Source organism: Mastigoproctus giganteus, chromosome 12, assembly GCF_048544385.1.
Source record: "Mastigoproctus giganteus isolate SK-2022 chromosome 12, ASM4854438v1, whole genome shotgun sequence".
In the NCBI taxonomy this organism is placed as follows: Eukaryota; Metazoa; Arthropoda; class Arachnida; order Uropygi; family Thelyphonidae; genus Mastigoproctus; species Mastigoproctus giganteus.
The window spans coordinates 162,680,900-162,698,804 of record NC_143586.1 but is presented as its reverse complement, the minus strand read 5'-3'; the positions used below and the strand labels follow the sequence as shown (position 1 = coordinate 162,698,804).

Below are 17,905 nucleotides of genomic sequence, written 5' to 3'. Positions count from 1 at the left end.
TTATACTGCGAACTATGGTCTAGTTCATTACGGATTGGGTGGTCATAATTCAGTGATCTGAGTGTATATACACTGAGTGATCACTGAATTATGACCATCTACCTAATACTTCGCAGGTCCTCCTTTTTGCCCTCAGTACAGCAGCTATCCGACGTGCCATTGATTCAACAAGATGTCGGAATAGTTGTGTGTAATGCGGTCAGCAATGGAGGTGATTGGTGTATCCAGACGCCTGATATACCTTTCCATAGTATGGGATTGATATCGGTGGAGTTCGGAGGCCAATCGATATGCTGGAAGCCAGAACTGTGTTCCTCAAACCATCCCTGCACAACAAGTGCCCGATAGTTCGGCGCATTGTCATCTTGGAAGACAAAATCGCCATTCGGGAAAAAGTGTAACATAGCGGGGTGTACACAGTCAGCAAGCAGTTGACGATAGCCGAGACCAATGATACGTTGTTCCACATACACCAGGGGTCCAAGTTCCAGTGAAACATGCCCAACGCCATACAATCGCCTCCACCGGCCTCTTTTGATACCATGCATGATGGATGAAGAGCCTCATGTTGTTGACGCCAAATCCGTAACGACCATCCACTGTGTAGATAGAGGCGGCGTAGTGGTCTTTTATAGGTTGGTCTCTTTGATTAGGTATTCTTATTTATAATAAGGGAAAATAACTCCACATCATGACATCCAGAAAGAAGGTTTTGTTGAAAGTAATCATCCTAGGTGATAGTGGCGTTGGAAAAATTTCTCTTATGAATCAGTATGCAAACAAGAAATCTAGTAACCAGTATAAGGCCACAATAGGAGCTGACTTTCTTACAAAAGAAGTGATGATTGAAGACCGGCTGGTAACAATGCAAATTTGGGATACAGCTGGACAAGAAAGATTTCAGTCTTTAGGGGTTGCCTCTTACTGTGGTGCCGACTGTTGTGTGTTGGTATTTGATGTGACATCGCCTAATACTTTTAAATCACTTGATTCGTGGAGAGATGAATTTCTTATTCAAGCTTCTCCTCGTGACCCTGAGAATTTTCCCTTTGTTGTTATTGGTAACAAAAATGATCTGGAAAAAGCAGTTGTTACTAAACGAGCCCAAGGATGGCGTCAAAGTAAGAATAATATCCCTTTCTTTGAGACAAGTGCAAAAGAAACTACTAATGTTGACCTTGCATTCCAGAAAGTTGCACAGGATGCCCTTGCCCAAGAAACAGAAGTTGAATTGTATTATGACTTTCCAGATCAGATAAAGCTTGCTAGTGATCAGAAACCAAAGCTAGATGGCTGTGCATGCTAATAATATCATGATCATTGGCTAATGATTTTAATTTGTCCTTTGAAAAACTTGGTGTACCCTCCACTTGACAGTTTTATAATTAAGGAGAAAGACAAATTTGCTAGCTTAAGTGGGTGACTGTGGACTCCTGGTGGGAATTTTCATTATAATCTAATTAAGCAGTGTAGGCCTTTTTGGGAAGTTGGGAGACTGGTACATTGAGTGTATAACATTCAAGAAGTGGGAGGGAGGGGGAAGTATCAGCTATAATTTCAAATTGTACATAATGTTTATTTTACTTAATAATAACTTCGAAATCAGTATTGTAATGTCATTATCAATCAGTACTATAAATCTCCCAGTCATGAGCAAAGCTGGTCAGATGTAACCAATTATAAGTACATTTAAGCAGTAATAATGCTTATATATTTATTTATAGTCTAAAGCAGGTTGGATTATCTGTGTGTCTGGCCCATCTCCACACTCTCGTCACTGGACCCCAAAGAGGAACATGCTTCATCATCAAAGATGACGGAATACTACTGTTGTTCCCAATTCTCTTAAGGGTCAAATTTATTTTGATTTAAGATTACTTCTCGAAGTATTTGTTTGTAAATGAATGTACTGTAGCTTGAATGCTTTTCTTGCAGATCCAGGATTTTTTCAAATGTTCTTTTTTCGTTCTTTATTTAAGTGGAAATATTTGATCTTAATGTCATAATGATGTCTTATACTACAGATCACGTAGATTCTGTATTCTATTGAATAAAGTGGTGAGGCTAAATGTCAAATTTTTGCTATTAAAATTTCAGTTATAATTCTGTAATTGTAATTTGAAAATTTGGTGAAATAGATGGTGGGTTTTACATCGATGTAATCAAAGGGTATAAGTATAAAGGTTTTTGAATAATTAAAAAGTATGTATTTATGTCATATTTATCGGATTAGTTTTAATTTCAATGTTTAAGAAAGATTACAAAAGCCAATTTAGCGAAATAAAACGAAATCCATGAAAAAGAACGAGCAAAATGCGTGAGTTTGGAACAAGGTTATATTAAAATAGAAAAATTCTAAATGTCTACAGTGTTGCGCTTCTGCTAGAATATTCCCAGAGGAGATGACCCAAGTTTCCCTATTTTTCTTTGGTATACACCCAACTTTAAAGTAATCTAAGAGGAAGAATCCTATTCCTTTCTCGTTTAGCTAAGTGGAAAATTTGTTCTTTCTTTGTTTCCTCTACAAATATTCGTCCTCCATTGCTATCTTTGCTTTTTTAATTTTCTGGGCGTGTGTTTCAAAAGAGTAATCCAATAATGAAAATTATTAAATTTGGAGTCTGAATAAGTAGAAAAGCACATTTTTCAACCCAAACACAGCTTGCTGGCTACAGGTTATGCAAGTGATATAATCGTATTTTCAAATGAGAAAGCGGTGTCTTTCGAATATAAAGCTGGATTTAATTAAGTTTCGGATTTTATTTTACTAGAATGAAATATTAGTTTATACAATCGTAAATAATAAATTAAAATTGTATTTTCCTCCATAAGAACGTCAGTACTGAGTCCGATATCGCTGTCTTTTATTCAGAAACAAATTAAGATATTTTTAACTATTTATTTGAGCAATTTTATTAGGTTGTTATCCTTTGGCACGCACGCAGTTTCATTTAGAAAAATAATAATCTTTATTGCTTGTAAAAATCTTTGACAGGATGATATTGCAGCTTTGACAGCCAAGGGTTTCGCAGCAACTTTACAACCTCCACTTGCTGGAAGAGAACATCGAGCTCGTCTCTCCCAAACAGAGGAGGAGAATGCTGTAACAAACACTGTATTGATTTACAAAGATAAATTACTGCAGTTACATTGCATGCATTAACTAACAACATGATGCACAGTGAACTAGTTGGTTGTCTCGATACCACAAAGGTCAGCTACACATATTACCAAAAATTAACATAAATTGGCTATCCGGACTGAACACGATCGATTGCAACGGTTATAGAATTTAATTTTATATTCTGAGATCAGCGCGAAGATCGCAACCTGGTAATCTGTTCTTACTAACTTTGCACATTTATGCATACAGTATTTATATAGATTACATTTATATAAGAAGAAATGGTACAAGGGATCCTTTAACAAATCTTAATGTCTTGGCCGAATAAAATGGAGTCTGGGGAGGAATCTGCGACTAATGTAACATACTGATGGAAGAGCTTTATTTGAGGGGACTCTCCTTCCATATGAGCCCCAGGTGAGGATATATTCTCCATCAGTTGAGAGTAACAGTGAGTCGCCTTACCCAAGATTAAAGTTCGATACTACGCACTTTAATTTTGGGGAAATCAAGCTCGTTTGTAGCTTGACTTCCCCAAACAGGAGACAAATGAGCCAAACAAGCTACAAATGAGCTTGACAAACGAGCTCATTTGTAGCTTATTTGTTAGTTCAGATACATTTGGGGGAAGTCAAGTTGTGGTATACGATCGTCGCCCACCGGAGAGTCCAGTAGTCCACGAGCATTTAAGGCTTATGGAATAGCTCTCAAATTTAATCGGAATAAAGAATCCCATAGTATAACACCATTCTGTTTGTTTATCTTAAGACAGCGATGGGGATACTATATGCAAAATATAAGCTAAAATAGAACAGTTTTTGTGTACTATAGGAAAACAACTAAAATAAAATTAGTGTTGAAATAACGAAGCCTTTTTGTGCAAACTCCATTTTTTTTTCTTTTATTTTAAATTACTTTTAATGATGCTTAAGCATTTACTTTGTTGACTGGGGGACCAGTTGTCTTGCAATGTTTGTTAGGCTAGAATTGCTATGACCATTGACTTTGCGAATTCCAAAGAACTCACTGGATTTCATGCGACTGTTCACATCCAGAGACAGTCTACAACAAGACCTTGCAAATGGCTGACTACTCATTTGAAAGAAATGTATTGGAGAGCTTTATTCTGTCAGACAGATTGAATGGTTGGGGGCTTCGATTTCTCAAAGAGGAGCTCCTTCGCCGGCACGCGTGCCAAAAATATTTATTAGCATATTACCTATTAAACATATTAAAAACTGTAATCAAGGGGATGGTGAATATTTTATCTTGGACTTGATGTAGCTAAGTGGACTCGACTTGTGCGTGTTAGTTGTGGCGGTCTGTGTTTTTAAGTGATTCATTACAAATCTTTAAAAAATTAAGAAGACATCGGCAGACTTCAGAAAAACATGTTTCTCTATTTTTGCTTTCTATCTATCAAGCCTTTAAGAATGGGTCCCTCTTTTGAAAAAAGAGCTACAGTATTTTAAACATTTTTGTCTAAATATTCTTTACTTTATCATATCGACTAAAAATGGGAATAAAGCGCCATAATAGTCATCTTTTGGTATCTCTCAATCACTGCACTTCAGATGAGCATATGTTAGTTCTAAAAGACTTCTTTATATTACATCTGTAATCCTGGTAGTGTCAAATTCTCTGCTACCTTTTGAACTTGATAATACTAAACAAACGTCAGAATAAAATCTCTACACAGGATCACCACTATACGTATTTTCATTCCATCTCTTGCAACTCATTTAAATATAATTGTAGAATATTTCTCTACAGTAGTAATCGATTTTGCCCTGTAAGATTATTTCAAATTCTGACATTCTTACGAGCGTTAAGATGTGATATTAATTAAATACATTCTACCAACAGCAACTTCAGCCACTGATTGTGAATGGTGGCTTATTGGACCCATTCCAGTGGTGGCGCATTGTGTTAACTTAGCAATTGATCCTAGGTGGTTGAATCCAAGATGGCTCATTCTGCTGCCTCAGAGATCGATCCTGTATGGTGGCTGATTGTGTTGCTTTCGTGACTGATCCTGGATGGTAACTTTTTGTTGCTACTTTAGTGACTAAAATGGGCGGCGACTTTTTGTGCTGCCTTAGTAAGTGATCTGTACGATAGATGGACGGTACCGGCCAATCTTTTGCTGGCCTAAACAACACCATAAATATAAATGCCTTTCCATGTCATTTGAGATCACCAGATTTGTCTCCAGTCGAACATGTCTGGGATGTGATTGGAAGGAACCTGACTTCAAATTCTATCTCTCAATTGAGAACTCAGATGGAGCAGGGGGGAATGGCATACCTAAAGACATATATAACATCTCTTCGACTGAATGCACGCGAGGTCACACCCGATATTAATTTTCAATAATGTAAATATTTTTCATTAATCTTCGGATTGCTCTTCTGGTGTTAAGGTAGAAATCCTACTGGCCATACAATAGCAGCAGGTAGAGTGCATACTGCGGTATAGATGAATGCTGGCAGCTTTCCAGGTGGAAAAGTGGCCAGAAACAACACATACTGCACAAATATAACGTTGCACACGTTTCTGACGTTTTACAGAGTTCTGTATTCATCATAGTGTATCAAGGTGCAGTTGAAATGGTGTCCAGGTGCCCCCCCCCATGAGCTACTATACTTTTCTACATGTCTATATTTCAAGCAGATATCGGAGATTATTTACCACTGTTTTGATATAATAACATTTTGATATAATGGGAGAATAATTAAAGAATGGGAAACCAAAGTAGATTTGATCAAAAACCCCATGCTTTAGTAACCATTCAACTCTTCTCAACTGAGGAACAACTAAGATATTACAATCATTATTTGCTGTGCACAGAGAATTACGCCCTGGGTAGCCAGCACGGCCAAATACGATGCAAAAGAAATGAAGACAGCGAAAAGAATCATTCACCGAAGGGTAAAGTACTGTGTGGTGCGTTTAAAAGATGACCGCAAATAAATAACCCGAAAGAAATATCTTCTCTTCGTTGGAAACAGAAGGAAAATGTGTAAATAATCCGATTTCATCGTAAAAGCAGCAGGAAAGACCACTTCGGAGGAGAATATAAGTAATAAGAAAAAGGCATCGAACTAAGAAAGTTTCCAAGATTTTGAGGATACATCAGAGTGCGCGTCAACATGTGTTCTTATAAGGCAAATTTGTTTCCCGCAAAGGACGCTCCACGTGGCAGTAGCAAGCACACACGCGGAGTGAGAGGTCAGGAGATAAACGTGTTCATTACATAATGCACACCTTGAACAGAGAACCACTTTTAGCATCCGAGTAGCGGCATGGCAGCCGCCAATGGGGAACCGCGTCTTCCCGGCGTTTTTTGCGCGAGCCCTTGCTACACTAATGCAATTTGGGATGAGAAAATGGGTTTGGACGGCCAATGAAAGAAAGAAAAGGCCTCGGAACCACTTAAAGAATTGCCTTTCTTCATCGTGGCCACATTTAATTAGGCTGGTGGTTGTTGTCTGGTGTGCCGAAAGTGAACAGCGTTCTTTAGTGGTTTATTTATTGGAGAGGCATTTCCCTAACGACCTTACCATGTATGGCTGCCAGGATTGTCGCAAATTCCGCACTGCTGCCATAATTACTCGACGCTCTACCATCCCGTTCCATCTTTCTCTCTGCTTTCTTTCATTTTAACTTAGCTGCCGTAAGATCTCAACATTTTCGTAGTTGTGGAGTCCTAAAATCACTTAATAAGCCGAACTTTTACGAATAAAAGCCAGAACCGGAAGTCTCCTGCGGTTAATAAGCGTGTCCATATCAACATTTCAAACGTATTGGTCCATTTATAACAACCCGAACACGCCGTGATGTGAATTACGCCGGTGCTCCGGGCGTGCTTCATTTCTGCGGAGACTGTGACACTGCCAGTGTTAATGATAACACATTGCTCAACTCTCGTGCATATCAACAGCGTTGAAATCTCGCTATATCAGTGACGACAATTTCCAATAGTTTAATTCCAGACAGCGAATATCAAACCACTGGCGAACACATTTCCAATCAATGATCGTTAGATTATATGTCCTAAATGCAGAGTCACTGTTGAAAGAGCCGTCTATGTTTACTGGGCTTGAGCTATCGGTGCTGAAAAGACCAAATATGGGGACTAGAAGATACTTTGCAGATCTTTATGCCTTCGTTAGCACAGTTGGTATAATTACCGTCCTCTCCCTCCTCACCGCGTGAAAACAAAAACAAAAAAATCCGTGTTTATGCCATGAATGATGCGAGAAGTTTGTGGGGTTCATGCTAGGGTAGCGTGGTTTTTTCACCCGGAAACTCGATTTTCAATAAACAGCAAATTGACCACAGACCATACGCAATTTACAGACATGTTATATATGGTGCAATATTTCTTAAGTTTCTGATGTACTTAAATCTCTACAACATCAACAAAGCAGTCTACACTACAAAAATAACTGTTGGTGTTCCACAAAGAGGAGTTTTCTCCGGATTGCTTTCATGGCCGCGTTCATTTGATAGCAAGGAAGATATTTTGGCGTAGTAGATGACCTTCAAGATGTAGATGATGATCTCTTTGAAACGGTCGCCAACAAAATTCTGCCCTCTTTCCATGGAGCCAGATCTCAACAGTGAACAATCTCAAAGGCATTGGGATAATTTTCGATCCGAAGCTTATATTCCTTATTGAGGTCATAGTAACAAAAGTGCATAGCTTTAGATGGTGCACCGAACGAAATCTATATAATTGACGTGAGGACAAAGAAATATATCCAGGCTGTAATTTACCAAGGGTAAATTACAGTCTTGGATATATTGGTGCTGTATTCTGTAGAAATTTATGCGTCAGCAACTCCGATAGCAAAGAAAAAAAAATTATGCGGAACTGGTTCTGATTTGTAGTTGTTTGCTGTTGCAGTAGCGAGGCTAAGGCCATGTTGCTCCAACTATATTGTTTGTAAATTGCGTGTGTTTTGTGGTCGATTTACTGTTTTGCTGGATGAAAAGCCAGACGAGTACGGACGACCCAAAGGGCGGAACAGATAGAGCTACTTAAGCTACCAGCCACCATAGTAGAAGGGTGACAACTCCCTCCAGGCTGCTAACTGACGTCATTTCATTCCCAAGTTCTGGGATTTCTTAATTTTGTATCAGCAAGTCTTTGTTTTGTCACATCCCTAGCCCTGTAGGCTGTGATGGGTATGTATCTGATTGTGTGCAATAAAATTGTTATTAATTTAATTTTTGGTCTCGCATGTATTGCTGAACTTTCTCTACCCGATAGATGATTCATTTCTGTGTGCTCGGTGTATGGAGTACGACGATCTTAAATTAAAAGTGGGCACTCGTTTTGTTATGCAGATAGTTCTTGGGGGAAGGGGCAATAAATATTTTAAAATCGATCTGATTTCTTCACTAGGGTCGAGATAAATTGTTGCTTTCTTTGGGAAAGAACTCTAATTGCTCTGGACAATGCTTGAGATGTAAGTCTTATGAGTGTGTGCGTTGGAAGAGCACGCTTGTATTTTTTACGTTTAGTAACGCGGTGGGAGTTTGCCTTTTCTTCCATTCCTTAACTTTTCTGTTTACTTTTGAAATAAAACTTAAATGCACTTGTGGACCATGGTGTAATACTTGATCTCTCTGGATGCCGCTTTCTTGGCTAAATGTATAAGCCATTTTATTAACAGTTGAGTTGCTTCATAAACGGCTAAGTTGTTCAGAGAATTCTGTGGATAGAATCTTAGGATTTCCAGAATTGTCTTCATTATGGAATTTTGGTGACGCAATATCTTCTTCTTTTGACAGGTAAGGATGATCATCGTAGATCAGATTCAATGATTAAGTTTCATCAGTTCCAATCGAGAGTTGTATATTCTCTCAGTCAGTTCAGTTTAAAAATTGTATACAAAGTTATTCGCAGCAAACGTTGTAATGATTCTTCATTACCATACGTAACTTTAAAAGTAGTCCATATGCAAAGAAAAGAAAAGATTCTCTGAACTATTATACCAGTTCTTACAGTGAGAAATTACGGCACATATAACCCTTTTTATGTTTGGTTTAATAAAAAAAAAAAAAAACGGATTCAGTCCGAAGGACAGGTTTAAGTTTTGCGCGCATGCTCACTTAAGAAAACATTTCGACCAAAATATTTATCAGAAAACAGCTTAGATGGCATGCAGAACAAGAAAATAAAGGGGAAGAAGAGAAAAAAATATTAAAATTGCGCAAAACAAAAAGCGGCGACCATATCCAGGACATGTGTAGAAAGAGATTTGAGGGGGAGGATGTAGGTGGGAATCCTTGCTAGTTCCTTTTACTGGTATCATCTATTTACAGTTTTATCTATCTGTCTCTCTCTGTAGCTGCTCGGAAGGAAACTTCTTTCTCTGCGGGGTCCTATAAAGGGACTATAAGTGCTGGTGTTATGATTGAGATGATTAAATAAACAGTTGATGCTGAATTGAAAGGATGCACGTAAGGGTCAGGTGGAAATGGTTAAGCGTTGTTGACAGTGGAGAGATTTTCGACAATGAAATGGACGTTAGTTGTAGGGTGGACGTGGATATTTTTAAATCTTTCTTCACCCACAGGAGAACAAAGAAAGTAATGGTTTGACTTTGAGAGAGAGAGTTTGCGAGTTACATCTGAAGAAAATTTGGAGCAATGGAACGTTCACCACTACATGAATACCGTGCCATGATTACACAGGACGGTAGACTCTTCCCTCTGGTGTAACAACATGGACTGTTCATACTTGAAGTGTCAGCCTGAAGTTTTCTTTAAAAAAAATCAAAATAAGATTCCACCAAGTTTTGCTGGGATACGAACAAACCCAGTTCGTATCCTAGCCCTTCTGCAATGTCAGAAGTTCTACTGAATGGAAAGAGTAGACTTTCATTAAAGACTTCATTAAATCTCCACTTACAAATAGAATCCTGCAGCTTTCCGCTGGCCAAAATGTGGAGGCCTCAGCGGTCAATTCTTCTTTGAGAAACTCCAAGGACCTGAAGCCACTCACCTGCATTAGCATATCAGCTCCTTAGTTAGTGAAGCTGTCAGCCAAAAGTTTGCTCGTTGACAGGTTAATTATCCGTCCCAATTTGTACGGGTAATCATCCTTCTTAACCAACACATCGTCTCCTCACATATGCCAGTTCTGCTCGCTCTCTCTCTCTCTCTCTCTCTCTCTCTCTCTCTCTCTCTCTCTCTCTCTCTCTCTCTCTCTCTCTCTCTCTCTCTCTCTCTCTCTCTCTTTTCTAGAAGAGAATGTTTTATACCAGATCGTGGTTCTTTACACATCACGCGGAAAGAACCACGGTCGGTTCTTTCCGCGTTCGTAACACAAATTAATGACCTGGTATACAATCTTTCTTGTGGTGATTGCGACTCGTCTTACCAAGGTTCGACGCCATTTCCTCTGAATATTCGTGTAAATCAACACGAAGCCTCAGTTCATGCTTCTCGTTCAGCAGCATTAGCCTTTAATGCCATTAACGAAAAACACACTTATTTATCGAGGCCAAAATACTTGTGTCCAACGTAATTATACGCGACTATTAATTGCAGAAACCATAGAAATTAAATTACACGAGAATTCTGTTAATGTTCGTCGGCCATATTTGATCTCCGATGTTGTGGATCTTTACGCGCATGCGCGAAGACAATCACTATTTAAGTTTCAGGTTCAATCCTATTCGGTAATTTTCATTCCTGATCACGACATACGGTCAAAGCGTTGTCAGCTTCAGGAAGAAAAATCGTTTTGAATATTTTCGTTAGATTATTTTTAATTGCGTTAAATTGATTTGAATTGTGTTAAATTGGTTTTTAATTATTTATTTTTTACTCTAATGTAAGTTTTTGATATTTTCGTTTTAATTTCTGGAGAGTATCATACGCAAGTGTTCTACGAACTATATTGAGGTAAACTCCTCTTCTTATTTTACAAATATTAATATCAACGTAGAAGGTATTACAGCTCTCATTCATACTATGTAAAAATAAATGAAGAAAGATCTCGTTAGAAAAACGGAAATTTTTAATATCGAGTAAACTAGTTAACTCGATATTAAAATTTTTTAAAATTTTATTTTTGTTCCAAATTTTTTAACTTACGATATGGTTTTCAGCTCATCTAGAATAATAAATGGTTGTGTCCAGTTTATATTTAAAAAAAATGCGTGGTTGTCTGTTTATTTTCGGTCTTTCTCTGTTTTCCTTAGCTCCTCATTGAAGAGGATCCAGTAAAGCCCGAAACAGCTGTATGGGGAGGTCGTAACAGCTTCCTTATTTGTTCAATAGTAATTTTTCCATAACTTGTAGCGGGACTCGGTCTCAGGAGGAGTTCGAACCTTGTTTTCTCATTCAGCAGTTCAAATTTACACTTAATTCGATAGAAATCATGGGATACCTGCCTAGTAACGGGTAGGCCCACCTTTCGCCCGGTTAAGGGCAGTCACACGGCGAAGCACCGAGTCCACTAGTTCACAAAAGCGGTCCACAGGTATTTCCATCCATCCATGCTTGCTGCACCGCTGTCCATAATTCCGTCGCATTTCTGGGTGGAAGATCGGATCCAAAGTTCGAACGGACCTTTCCGTGGAGCATCCCAAAGATGCTCCACGGGGTTCATGTCCGGTGAACGGGGAGGCCGTTCCATGGTAGTAAAATCTGCGGAATGCTCTTCGAACCATGTTCTAGTCCCCACGACTCTGTGGGGAGGCACATTGTCCTGTTGGAAGAGTGCATTGCTCTGTGGGTGCACGATGACCATGACGGGATGCAGATAGTCTGCAAGGATGGACACGTAACCTGAACCGTTCAGATGCGTCTAGAGGTACCAGAGGTTCCAACATGTGCCAGTTGAACACGCCCCAGACCATTACCGACCGTCCACCCGCTTGAACAGTTCCTTGTTGGCATGACGGGTGCATAGCTTCGTGTGGTTCCGCCAGATACGCACCCTCTCGTCCGCTCTAAATAACTGGAAACGGGACTCATCGGACCTGTTTCCAGTCATCCAAGGTCCAGTGCCGATGTTCTTTCTCCCCAGTTGAGGTGTAGAGTCCTGTGTCGTGGTGTTAGCAATGGGACTCTGGTGGGTCAGCGTCGGCGGCTCCCATGACCTATTGCGGCTAATGATCACCTGATGGTGTTGGTGGAGACGTTTTTGTCATCTTTAAATTCTGCGGTGACTTGTGCCACTGTCGCTCTCCGTTTGGCTGAAACAATACGAGACAATGTCGACGGCCATGTCCATCCACCACATTTCTCCGCCCACAGCGCTGTCCACGATGAGATGTTATTCCGGAAATGGCGTATTGCTGATACACTGTTGATACTGTCGAACGGGGATAGTGCAATTTATGTATCACCTCCGCGATAGAGTAACCCATGTGTCTGGCACCCACTATCATCCCTCTTTCAAAGTCGGTTAACTCACGACATTTATTCATACTGACACCGAGTTTCCATTTACGTGAATGCAGTGTACTTCTGTACCTGCCAAGCGGTAGGTCCATCCACTAGTAAGAGGGGTTACAGTCGCGTTGCCCAGGAACCAGGTATCCCATGAATTCTGTCCTTTCAGTGTATTGTGCTGCAACTTTTGTTTCCACGTGTCTGATTAAGAAACGAAAGAACTCCATTTCTCATTTAATGTCAAATAGGGATTTCAAGGGATGTGTTAAAATTGGGTAGAAAGGTTGAGTAAGTGTGTTTTTGGGGTTTAAGATACAAACACTACTGAATTAATAATCTAAACTGCTCAAGGATATAAAAGAAATGAACACCAATTGGCCTTGTGCTTCTAGTGGTAAGGAATTTCATCTCTACTGTCATCAGATATTTATGACTTGCACCAGTACTGCAAATGTTTATTAAATGACGTCGAATTGCTTCTGGACGTGAGAAAGCAGAGCACACCATATGGCGCCAGACTGTACATGGTATTCTAGCTCTAGTAAGTAATTTACAGTGCTTATTTAGCCGTAGTTCTCGAAGTGAGAGAAAGAGGGAAAAAAATGGCGCACTGATGACAATCGCGTCCACTTTTCGCCACAGGAATCTTAAATTTAGTTAATTTAAGCACTAAGAATGGCGTCTTTAAACAGCTTAAAGTCAAACGTTTGTATCTGAGAAAGGAAAATAAATCATCGAAAAAAAAAAACAATTCCAGTTAGCGAAAATTCGACTTATGGTAAATTCGACTTACCGAATTTTATTGATTTTTCTATTTAAAATAATTTGCAGCATAAACAAAGCAGCAAAATATAGTGCAGGCCTCATTGATACATTATTTTACTAATCAAATTTAACTACAATTTTAAAAACAGTTTTATGACTTAAAAATGCAAACGTGAACACGCATTCCTTTATTTAAAACCAGTAAGAAGCTTATTAGGCAAACTCTTGAAAACAAACCATCTTGTTTGTGTTGAATACCTCGTTAGGGTTGTGCTCTTAGAATTTCAGCGAAATGTTGGCACCACTTGCAAAATCGATCTATTTTATATCGAGTATAATCACAGGGAGGAATGAGTGCGATATTTTCGATGATTTCATTATCTCATGATGCGAATGAATCTATAACTCATAATCAGAAACCAATAGCGCCAAATTATTCCGAAAAGATTAAAATTCGAAAACTGCTCTTCACGAATCATTAAAATACCTCCAAAATTACCTCTGAACGCTTCTTTATGTATTACGTCTAGACATTTTACATTCCGGTTGTACTTTGTGTCTGGTCTACCGCGTATAATGATAGGGAAAGGATCCTAATCTACATATCGAACACTGGGGAAAGCGGTATATCATAACACTTCCACCTTTGCCCCCCCCCCTACTTTCCTGCAGCTTTATGATCATGCAATAAAATAACAAATAAATAAATATCTGTTTACTCTGAATACAGCCGAGACCAGAAGAGTTTCATATTCGTTGTGACTCTGTTGTATTGAATTACTTTTTAATGGCAGCCAGATTTTCTTAAGCAACGTTTCAACGTTGCTGGATGAAAAACTGAAAACCATGCTAGCCACGTTGTGAAACAGACCCATAAAACTTCATTGATGAGACTCAACTCGCGTCTTTTTTACCCGGTGTGGGGAGGACTGCGATTCTATTGACAAGGGGTCACCGTGCTTGTAGTGCCTTGGCTGTTGTTGTATAACCACATTGAGCTGAATAAAAGTAGTGTAGCAGTAGAAGTTAGCTCTTTAGGCGCACAAAATCATTTGTGCTTATTACCCAATGGATCTCAACAGATCAAAACAAAGTTTATTTATAAGTGGCAGGATGAGTCCAGGTTCGTCAAATGTCCCCCCCTTACTGTACCGTTGGAAACAGTTTCACAGGGGCTTTGTGGAGTAATATGCAAAATCCTAACGAAGAGAATTTGATTAACCTTAGCTACCACGAGGCTTAGTTATAAAGTCCAGCATAGTTCGTGCAAGAAAAATTAACGCTGGCTGGCGGTTTCGTCTTTAGCAGCACGCGACCGAACTTAGAGCTTTTGTTACTCTGCAGCGTATGCCTTTCCAGACCCTCCTCAGTTCTCCAGTAAATTCAGTAACAGATGGTCTTTCCTAGGGTTGTTGCTCCTTAAAAAGAAAAAAACTTGAGAAAACAGCAGGTACATCCTCCTGAATATTTTAAAGAAGATTTTCCTTTTAACTGCTAACATGCTTCTCAGTTTTATTTTTTTTTTTCAATTTATTTAACGCCTCTTTTTATTTCCGTGGTCGAGCAGAGAATTCGTTGGCAAAATGTTTAATAAGAACTGCATTCCGCGTTCAATTAGTAGAAGATCGATGGCAGTTTGTGGGGTATTTTAGAGGCTCTCTCCTTCTTTTCGCGTTAATTGGAATTCTGTTTTGTGACGTGTTTCTCCACACATTAAAACGCCAGACGGGGTGAGTGTTTATATTTAATTAAGTAATTAACTGGCTTTTGATTTTCTTAAGTGATCTTTAAAATGTCTAAGGGAACAAAAAGGGAGAGTTGACTGCGTTAAGAGGTCATCCGCCGGCATGGGGCATTTGGAGATTAATGACCAAACTTGGTTTCAAAAAGTTTTAATCGGCTATCAGTTGTTGGTGTTGCCAGTTTAATCGATAAGTTGGAAGAAGTCAAGGGGAGAATGAGAAAAAAGGGAAGGAAAATTATTGCGCAGATTACATTCAGTACTAGATAAAGAAAAGACCGATTAATCGCTGATGGCATGTATAATGAAAAGCAGGGAGTATAACGCTTGTGTGGTGTCTGCGTGTATAATTTCCTTTCTGATTGTGGGAAACCGTGTTTGTAGGGTATCTCCTTGTTGCGAATCTTTTCGGAAAGTTTGAGATTGGATATGGAGAAAAACCGGAAAAGAATGTGGATCGATAAAGTGAGATGGAAATTGAGAATGGTAGGTGAGAAATGATGCTTGAATGAAATAATCAGAAGGCAGAAAAGAAACTGGATCGGACGTGCTTTGTGAGGTGAAGAGCTGATGAAGGATGTGAAGGAGGGAAACGTTAAGGGGAAGAGGCCCAGAGGGAGATTAAGAAAAACAATTTGAAATGAGTTAACAGGGAATGGAGTGGTGCAGAGAAAGGATAAGGAGATATGGAGAAGTTGTTGTTGAGCGTATGCTGGACTTGCCCTTGGCAGAACATTACCAAATTCAGGACCTACAGGAACTGCATTTGGCAATACATGATCTGGACGACTGCAGCTGTAGGAATGCATTTATATTCAATACATGAGTTCTATTGGAGAAAAAAAGCAACCTTGAGTGATTTGTAGGTCTGTGGAAACCAACCTTTGGCGCACTCAGAATTTGAAGCCCCGTAGGAATCAAATTAAAGAACATACTTGTATTATTTTCTAACAATATCAGCGTTTCTTTAAATAATATTCACTTTATCACGAAGTCCCACTCACATAGTAGAAAAAACTTCGCTGCTTCCTTCACTCTTTGGTTAAAGTTAAGTTGGTTGTCGAGCAGTCATTTGAACAGTGCTTTAGTATTTATGATCCAAACAACGAAATTGTACTGGACTAACTATAATGGCGCATCAATGCTTCCTTATGCCAATCAGTTGAATAAAAAAAGTCTGACGTGGTGGCGATCTCATCTCTGATTGATTCATTCGTGGTCAACAGCTAGACCTTTTAACATCAATGAGTTCGTAATAGAAAGAAGTAGCTTCGAAAGTTTCGGCCCAGTATTTTGAAGTATGTAATTAAATATTTCTGCAGTTGTTCGCAGAAGCATTTAATTGAATGGATAATCTATCTGGAAATTATTTTCTTTAGAGTGGGCGATTTTATTACACATAACTGATGGAACTTCCTCAGAGCTGTTCTTCTGTTAAGTGGATGCATACTGAATCTTTAACAGCAGTAGTAGTAAACATTTCAAATGTTACCACTGTTGAATCATTATCACTGCCAGCCGAAAATTCGTATTTCAGTACGAATTTAAATAATTTTGGTTTGAATGCTTCTAAATGACCGAAGCCAAGAAAACTTTGTCCTTTTAATGGGAGGCTACAGGTGTTGTTGATTTTTCAATCATTAGCTTGACTACATGCTCAATCTTGTTCGACGGATTCAGTATAACTTTACCCTTAAAGGATTGAAAGGGAGAGGACCTTGCATTTAAGTGCTGGAAACAATTGTTCCCGAGAAACCCTCGTCGTCATAGATTTCGAAATCTCAAGTATATGACAATGGGGATACTTCAAATTGCTGACCCCCTAGCAATGTGGGTCATATTGCTCAAAATTTGAGGAAACTTCTGCGTAAATTTCTGTTGTGGCAAATTCAAGTACATTGGTCACTTTCCGTAATAGCTGACAGTTATGTAAATGACAGAAATCCGGCATGGATATGGAGTCTGTTATGTGAGACCAGGTTGGTGCATGCCTTTAAAGAACGTTCAGGGATTCTACACAGACAAATTTTCCCTATATTGCTCACCATTTCTACAGCAGGAGTCAGTATTCCGATTGGCTAAACTGACCAATTATGCCATTTCTACAGTACGAGTTGCAGGCTCATGGTATCTGTTTGTCGGTATTTGTGGAGCATAATTCTTCGCTGTGAAGAACTGTGAACTTATACCTCCAACATCAGGCTCATTGTGCCTGCATGTAGCATAATCCTTTGGCTGTGGAGACTAGAGATACAATGACCATCAGTGACATGTAATATCGGGGCAATTCAGATCAATTGTTGAGAAGACCGTTGACGCTTTTCGGGAACGCCTGTAGGAGAAACAGAGGCTCTAGTGGAGGATAAGACCACCACGACGAGCTTGTTGGACCGCGTTTATTTCTCGATGGATAATTCGTGATATTATTGTGGTTCCAGAGACTGTACGTGGAGACTTATTGAGGTATTACTCTTTACTGTTATGTTGTTGGGACTGTTCAGGTTTGAGAAAAAGCTTCTTCATTGTGACCACAATTCCAGGATTAGACTTCTACTCATGATTTTGAATCTTCGTGGTGGACCTATAAGTATCAATTGTTGGTTTAAGGAGCATCGGTTTGCTGGACAAAAAAACCTGAATTTCCGGGAGAAAAAACCAAACCACGATACCCTCGCCTGAAACCAAATCAGCCACGTTGTGAAAAAAACCCACAAATTCCTCCCATCATCGACGGGACTCAAACCCAGGTTTTTTCCACCCAGTGTGGGGAGCACGGCGGTCCTACCAACTGTGCTACCCACGAGGGCATCCTCGGAGGTCATCCCAACTTAATGTTGGGACTTTATATGTCAAAT

The 17,905-nt window shown here is 39.3% G+C and overlaps 1 pseudogene; it reads left to right on the top strand.

Moving 5' to 3' along the window:
* Nucleotides 1-623: 623 nt before the first annotated feature.
* Nucleotides 624-1,306, top strand: LOC150077555 (ras-related protein rab7 pseudogene; annotated as a pseudogene).
* The last annotated feature ends 16,599 nt before the right edge of the window (nucleotides 1,307-17,905 follow it).